Genomic DNA, 8,724 nt, shown 5'->3' with positions numbered 1-8,724 from the left:
AAGGACCTCGTGAGGCCCTCTGAGCTGGTCGCCAGTCAGGCAGTGCTGCGGACAGCCCTGAAGGCGGGGCATGTGGCGCGGGGGCTGGCCCAGGAGTGGGCGGGCTGTAGTGAGGGCGGGACTAGTGGCTCCACGCTCCTGACCCAAACTGTGGGACGTGTGTCCACCCGCTGAGGGAAAGCAATGGGACTGAGCAGGACGGCTCCTATAATCTCCACGTCCTCAGCTTCGAAATACGTTTAACCAGAACCGTCGGTGAGCCACTTACCTTTTCTTGGCGTTCGGTGTTTTCATCTATAAGTGGAGGCTAAAACCGACCCTGAAAACAAAAATTCAAAGGTTTTTCTCTGCTTGAGAATCTTGCATTGATCTGTAGGATTTCTAATTGCTCCTAAGAGAAAGGGTGGCAGGCAGCTCAGTACTATAGCAAGCAGTGTTCTTTCGTTTTCGCTCAATCCACCGTTCCAATAACAAGAATCCCTAAGACAACCCAGATCTCATTTCTAAGGAAATTGCAGTTCTTCTTCTTATTATTATTAGCTAATATTAATTTTTTTCAATACAGGGTTTCTTTGTGTATCCCTGGCTGTCCAGGAACTCACTCAGTAGACCAGGCTGGCCTTTAACTGAGATGCGCGTGCCTCTGCTTCCTCGGCGCTGGATTAATGACATGTACCACCACGGCATGGCATTATTGTCATTATCTTTACATTTATTTAGTTATATATATATGTGTGGAGGACAGAGGACAGTTTCTAGGAGTCAGTCTTGCCTTCCGCTATGTGTGACCTGGAGCTTGAACTGAGGTCTTGAGGCTTGGCAGCAGGTGCCTTTACCAGCCGAATCACTCTGGCCTGAAAACTGCAGTTTTTAAGGTCTGTACAACTTTATCATCTACACCTTCTGAATCCTTATGAAATAGCTTAGGATTCTTCAAAACAACCACCACCACCACAGCAACAAAACCTTCAGGCCGGGCGGTGGTGGCGCAGGCCTTTAATCCCAGCACTCAGGAGGCAGAGGCAGGCGGATCTCTGAGTTTGAGGCCAGCCTGGTCTATGTAGTGAGTTACAGGTCAGCCGGAGTTAAATACTGAGACCCTGTCTAAAACCTACAAAACAAAACAACATACGACTATATGATCACACCACCTATAACCTCATTCCCTCTATATATACAGAGATATTATTTATTTATTTATTTATTTGAGGTGTTGTTGGTATTTTAAATTTTGTTTTTTTTCCTTTAAACTCAATACTGGTCATATTATATTTATGGATTAAGAATATTTTCCAAGATTTTTATTGAAACACAGTAAGGAAAAGTATGTTATATATGTACATCGACATAAATTCAATTGAGAACCATTAATATAACAAACACTGGCTATGCATGGTGGCACATATATCCTACATATACACATACATATGCATAAAGAGAGAGAAAAATATTTGAAAATATACAGCCTAATGTTGGAGGTGTAGGTCAGTAATAAAACACTTACCTTGCTGGGCGATGGTGGCGCACGCCTTTAATCCCAGCACTCGGGAGGCAGAGGCAGGCGGATCTCTGTGAGTTAGAGACCAGCCTGGTCTACAGAGCTAGTTCCAGGACAGGCTCCAAAGCCACAGAGAAACCCTGTCTCGAAAAACCAAAAAAATTAAATTAAATTAAAAAAATAAAGAACCCCACTTACCTAGCATATATGAGACCCTGGGTTTGATATGCTATATATAATATGTATATGATATATGTATATATACATACAAGCATACACGTGGGCTGAAACATGTCCACAGTAGAAAACAAAGAAGCCTGGGGATGTAGCTCATTGGTAGAATGTCTAACTCTAGTGAGATGGGAAGCCAGTGGAGTCTGAGACAAAGGAGCGGTATGAGCTAACATATATTAAAGAATCACTTACGGGGGCACACACACATACACAAACATACTGAATCAGCCGGAAGCTGGAGTGTGGCTCAGTGGTAGAATGATTTTTTTAGTATTCATGGATTCCATTCCCAGTACTGTGATCATACACACACACATACACACACACACACACACACAAAACAAACAAACAAACAAACAAAACCCAACAAGCAAAAACTCAGTCTGGATGCTGTCTGCTCACTAAGTTTGGGCAGAAGTTGGGAGTCTAGTTGGGAAATTTTTTGCAATAACCCTAACTAAAGGAAAACCATTGTGGTAGGGATGGGGGCAACAGTCGAGGTGCCGAGAAGTGGCTGGATCCTGGATACAGTCCGAAGATGGAGCCAAGTTTGCTGAGGGGAGTTAAACATGTCAGCGAGCTTTTTGGTCAGTGTGTCTGATTGAGTGGAAGCGCCATTTCTCAGGAAGCGGTGGATTAGGGAGGACAGGAAGAGGAATAGCATCAGTTTTGGCTGCACCTGGGGTGTCTGTTGGCTTGGCCAAGTGGTAGTGTTAAGAAGGTGAGCATGAGAGCTGATCTTGGGGGCACGCCTTTTGATCCCAGCACTTGGGAGGTAGGGGCAGGCAGATCTCTGAGTTTGAGGCCAGCCTGGTCTACAGAGTGAGTTTCAGGACAGCCAGGGATGCACCCTGTCTTGAAAACAAAACATTAAAGTAAAAATAAAAAAATTTAAAAGAGATAAATTAATAAATAAATAAAAGAGTGAGGAGCGTGTACATGTGTGGTTCAGGCTGAGGGACACCATTGTGGCTAGAGATGTGAAGTTGGGAGTCATACTGGATTACAGGCACCGAAAGCCTTAAAGAAATGTCCCTCTGTGTAGAATACTTCTTTTTGTAAATTGCCCATTTTTAAGGCAATTAGAGGAATTGCTGTTTTTTTTTAAGATAGTTATGTGTATATGTATGTAGATGTATCTGATATAGAGAGAGCAAGTGGGAGACTGGGTACCATGGAAAGGAGATTGGGCCATCTCCCTAACCCCGCTACTCTTTTCTATGGGTATCCAATCTCCCTTTAGCTCTGTGGTTCTCAACGTGTGGGGCCTTTTCCCAGATACCCTGCATATTACATATTTACAAGATGATTCATAACAGTGGTAAAATTACAGTTATGAAGTAGTAACAAAAATAACGTTACGGTTGGGGGTCAGCACAGCATGAGGAACGGTGTTAACAGGTCGCAGCATTAGGAAGGTTGAGATCCCCTCCTCTAGCTCCTCTGTTGCATAGACTTTTGAAACCCTCTAGGTCTCATCTAGGATAGCCACCTCATCTCAGCATCTTTAGTTTGATCACACCTCCAAAGACCCTGTGAAGGGAATATCTCCAGATAGCTTTGGAGGCCATCGTTCAATTTATCACAGGCAGATGAGTTTTTTTTTTTTAATTTAAACATTTTTCCCCCCAAAATATGTAGCCAGGCAGTGGTAGCACACACCTTTAATCCCTGAACTTGGGAGGCAGAGGCAGGCGGATCTCTGTGAGTTCGAGGGCAGCCTAGTCTACAAAGTGAGTTCCAGGACAATTAGAACTGTTTCACAGAGAAACCCTGTCTCAAAACACCAACGACAAAAATTATGTGCATGAGTTTTACCTTCATGTATGTCTGTGTGTCACGGGTGCGCCTGGTGCCCAGGCCTAGAAGAGGGCAGCAGCTAGCTTGAGCCCGGAGTAACAGCTGATTGTGAGCGGCCATGTGGGTGTTGGGAATCGAATCCAGGTCTTCTGGAAGAGCATCTAGTGCTCTTAACTGCTGAGCTATTTTTGCAGCTCCTAACCTGGGGTTTTGTTATAAATTATTACCTCCTCTTTCTGTCTTTCACAGTGCTGGGTTCGAATGCCTGGTGCATGCTATGCCGCCATTACACCACTGAGCTGCACTCCCAGCCCCTCTGGATACTATTTGTTTGCTTGGCTTTTGGTTTGGTTTTGTTCCCCTCCACCAAGAAGGTATTTTTCTGTGTAGTTCTGGCTGCCCTGAACTTGCTCTGTAGATAAGGCTGGCCCTAAAGATTCCCCTGCCTCAGTGATGGGATTAAAGCTGCCGTTTGTTTCTTAAGACAGGAAGCTCAAGTAACCTGAATCGAAAATCACAGTACCACTGGATTGGGGTTGTCTTCCCCAAATAATACCCCAGTAATGGACTTTATATCTGAAATGAGGGGCCAATGACAAACTGTGTGGTGGTATCCCCTCTTCCCCCTGAGACAGGATTTCTCTGTGTAACAGTTCTAGCTCCTCTGGAACTCGCTCTGTAGACCACACTGGCCTCGAACTCACAGAGATTCACCTGCCTCTTCCTCCCAAATACTGGCATTAGAGGCATGTTTCTCCACCGCCAGGCTGTTCAATGGCCTTTTACTATTGTTACTTGTGGGTGTTTGCCTGGATGTGTCTAAACAGCATGTTTGCCCACTGAGGCCAAAAGAGGGTGTTGAATCTCCTGGAACTCCAGACAGTTGTGAGCCTCCACGTGGGTCCTGAAACTGAACCTGTGTCCTCTGGAAGAGCAGCCAGTGCTCTTAATAGCAGAGCCTTCGCTATAGCCCTGTGTTTTTACTAAGAAAGGATTTAGCATTTGCTTAATGACAAACAGAAAGGAACACAGGGCCTCAAGTATATGTGAACACACAGTTGTGCTTTATCGTTCTTCTCAGTTGTTGGAACCAAGCAATTCCTATTTTAATAAAGCAAAGATGAAGCAGGGCAGTGGTAGCACACACCCTTACTCCGGCTGTGAGTTCAAGGCCATCTTGGCCCTATCTTGGGGTGGGGGAGGAAGAGTCTTTCATCTGAAAATATTTAAATGATTTGGGGTAGAATCATAGCTCAGTGATAAAGCACTTTTTCTTGTAAGGCCTGGGATTCAGTCCTTAGCACTGAAGAAAAAAATGTGAATAAACAGATCAGAGAGGGGCTGTGAGATAGGAAAGTTAGTCAAGTGATTTCTGAGAAAGCACGGGGCCTGAGTTGATCCTCAGAACCCACGTGCTGGTGTGGCGGCCTGCGTTTGTAATCCCAGTGCAAGAAGACAGAAAGGACAGATCCTGGAGCTCTCTGGCTGGCTAACTTGGTCTAACCGAGCCTAGTGGAAGAGCACTAGGTCCCAGTGAGAGACTCTGCCTCCAAAAACAAGCCAGACCACTCCTAACAAGATCAAATGCCCCGCCCCCTGCCCACTACCCAGGCGAGCATGTGTACACATGTGCCTCCTCCCACCACAAACACCGGTAAGGGGGATTCTGCATTAGAGATGGAGATACCCTCGGTCTGAGGAGATGGGGTTTAAATGCATCCTCCTGAGCATGTGCTGGACTTGAGGACAGAAGGAGGCATGCATGGAAAGAGAAAAGACATTATCTTTACAGTGGAGAAACAGAGACCAGCTGAGCTATCTGATCGAGGGTGAGGTTAAGCAGAGGGGCCTTTATCATGGGTTACTTTGGCAATATAAAATGACATGGGAATGACAACAGCGCTACACTCTTTTTTTTAATTTTATATTCATTCATTCATTTATTTTTGGAAGAGGGCCTCATTGTGTAACTCCGGCTGAACTGGACCTTGCTATATAGACTATGCCGTGAACTCACAGAGATCAGCCTGCCTCTGCCTCCCAAGTGGACTTCCCACACCATGCTGGGGTTAAAGGCGTTCACCGTCACTCCCAGAATATTTTTTTTTCTTTTTTGGATTTTTTTTGGATTTTTTTGAGACAGGGTTTCTCCGTAGTTTTTGGTTCCTGTCCTGGAACTAGCTCTTGTAGACCAGGCTGGCCTCGAACTCACAGCGATCCACCTGCCTCTGCCTCCCGAGTGCTGGGATTAAAGGCGTGCGCCACCACCGCCCGGCCCCAGAATATTTTTTTAAATTATTATTGTGGATGTGTATATATGTGCTTTTGTCATGAGTAGTTGTGTGCCCTCAGAGGCCAGAAGAAGATGTTATATGCCCTGCAACTGGAGATAAAGGCAGTTGGGAGCTGCTTGATGTGGGGGCTAAGAACTGAATTTGCCAGGGTCCAGCCTCAGCTCGGGTTCAGGTTCTGAGACAGGAAGGGTGTTGGCGCAAGGAAGAAATCTGACCACCAAGTGGACTTGCACTCAAGTGAACCCAAATAGCTTTAGCTGTCGTTATTCACAGTTTTCTACCAGACTTACTTGAACAGCTTTATTATTGGCTCCTATTTTGACTTTTAAGAAACACATCATATTTTGAGAAATACATCACAATCATTACAGAAGCCCCCATTGTTCGCCTTTGTGCTTCCCCAAATACACTTTCCTGCCCCCTACATAACCTTATTCTAGACACAGAGTGCAGCATTTTTGCAGGTTTAACTAAGTATCAGCCAGACACCCCCTGCTCTTGCAGCACTGATGTTAGCTGGCAGCTACTTGTGGTGACAAAGATAAGAAGTAATGGACATTGGCACAATGCTTTAAGGACAACAATATTCAAACCCAGATAGTTCTTTCATGTCTGCAAGATATGCTTTTATACGGTTTCCCTTTCTCCGAGAGGGTCCCATGCCTCACTCTCTCTGTAGAAGGCAGACATTGGTAAGGCGCTCTTTTCCCATCCACCATCCTACGCTTCTCTCACCAATATAAGCTCCTGTGTATGTATGTGTGTGTATCTTTATGATGGATCCGTCATCCCACATTTTGCCTTGTATTTTTTTCCTCTTGGAGCATACCAGACCCTACCAATGGTTCTGTGTGTGGTGTGCAGGGAACTTACTCTCAACAGTTGGCACTATGTGTACTCCTGAGGCCTTCTCCCTAGTCTGTGTCTGCATCCCTTCTCTCCTCTCCAGAACCGTGAGACACGGGCAATGCTCCTGGTGTCATGTTCGCACGTGTACTCTTGACTTCCTGCCACTACTGCTCTGTGAGTCTTTCTCCACGAGGTGGTTCCACCTATCTTTGCCGTAGGACAAATACGAAAGCCAGACCCATTCATTTTAACTGCCTCTGTCGAGTTAGGAAAGCTCCCAGGATTAGGAGTTGTAGTTAGTGATTCCAGATAAGAGATTTGAGAAGCATTAGTCCCCTGCTGATTCTAAGGAGAAAATATTCGAGAAAGAACAGAATTTCCGGGGGGGAAATTACAGCTGTTGCATGCGTGACTGACAAAGTGAAATTAAAACCCGCCAAAGGAGGGGGCTGGAGTGATGGCTCAGTGGTTAAGAGCACTGGCTGCTCTTCCAGAGGTCCTGAGTTCAATTCCCAGAAACCACATGGTGGCTCACAACCATCTGTAATGAGATCTGGTGTCCTCCTCTGGCGTGTGGGCATACATGGAGGCAGAATGTTGTATACATAATAAATAAATTAAAAAAAACCCGCCAGCTGGGCGGTCGTGGTGCACGCCTTTAATCCCAGCACTCGGGAGGCAGAGACAGGCGGATCTCTGAGTTCCAGACCAGCCTGGTCTACAAGAGCTAGTTCCAGGACAGGCTCCAAAACCACATATAAACCCTTTCTTAAAAAAAAAAAAAAAAAAAAAAAACCGCCAAAGGAATCAATATAACGAGAGAAGGGAGCCTGCAAGCTGCATAAATTCAGCAGAGTCTCGCTGTGATCCAGCGAGAGAGCATCCTCACCATCCTTACCTCGAGGAGAACCATTGGACCTCAGGCATTCAAACGCTGATCTGAGACCAGGCTGCATGGCTCCCAACATGAACTGGCGTCTTCTGGAAGAGCGCCAAGTGCTCTTAACCGCTGAGCCATCTGTCCAGCTCATAAGGCCTGGATTTTCTTTTTAAAATTATTTTCTTCCTTCAACCCTTTCTTCTCACTGTGGAGCGAGAAGAATAGAAGGCCCCAGGACTTTGAGCATGAGTTCTCTTACTGAACTACATTCCTCTTACCCCACCCCCTAGTTCTATTTGGACAAGCTGAAAGTCCGTCTCAATCAAGCTCAGAGCCGCTAGACATTGGCATATGCTTGATGAATCTCACCCTGATTCCTTATCACCCCCATCCCAACACAGCCACATGCTGGACGGTTGGCACATTTAATCACTGAAACCAAGAAGGCCGTTAAATGCCTTGCAGTGACCCCCACCATGAAGTGTCATGTCTCAAGTCAACACATATGATATCTTTACATCCTCTGTGCCCCACGCCTATTTTTAAATGTGATGACTGATAACTTATGGTTTCCCATCCTTAATGGACAACCTTCTTACCAACCGTTACCATGATAGCATCGCCCTTCATTGGCTTAAGAGAAGCAAAGGTATGGCCAAGCGCGGTGGCACACGTCTTCACTCCCAGCACTCAGGAGGCAGAAGCAGGTGGATCTCTGCGTTCAAGGTCATTCTGATCTACAGAACGAATTCCAGAACAGGCAGGGCTAGGAGAAACCCGGTCCCAAAAACAAAAACAGAAAAGGTACAGTTCTTGTCATGCATTTGCTGGTGAAGGCAGGGCTTGAAACATTTGCAAGCACTCACCAGCTTTGACCACTAGATGGCGCTCTCCTCCCCCTAGACCAAATGAGTTATGAATGAACTCTTCCTAACCCCAGAACAAGAGCCACAGTAATGAATACTAGCCAACCCCAATTCCTGCGCAGATCGTTTATATTCCTCCTCTCTTCTTCATTCCCTCTCTAGTCCATATGTTCCCATATGTTTTCTGTAGTATTATGTTGATACAGTCACCTCTCTTATTGTGTCCCAACCAATTCAGCATATTGCCGTCCGCATCGCTTTCCATAACACACAGATAGACAATGCGTGCCTTTAAAATGATGC

This window comes from Alexandromys fortis, unplaced genomic scaffold, assembly GCF_014885135.2.
Source record: "Alexandromys fortis isolate MF-2015 unplaced genomic scaffold, M_Fortis_MF-2015_v1.1 scaffold_156, whole genome shotgun sequence".
Classification (NCBI taxonomy): Eukaryota; Metazoa; Chordata; class Mammalia; order Rodentia; family Cricetidae; genus Alexandromys; species Alexandromys fortis.
This window is presented reverse-complemented; position numbering follows the sequence as displayed.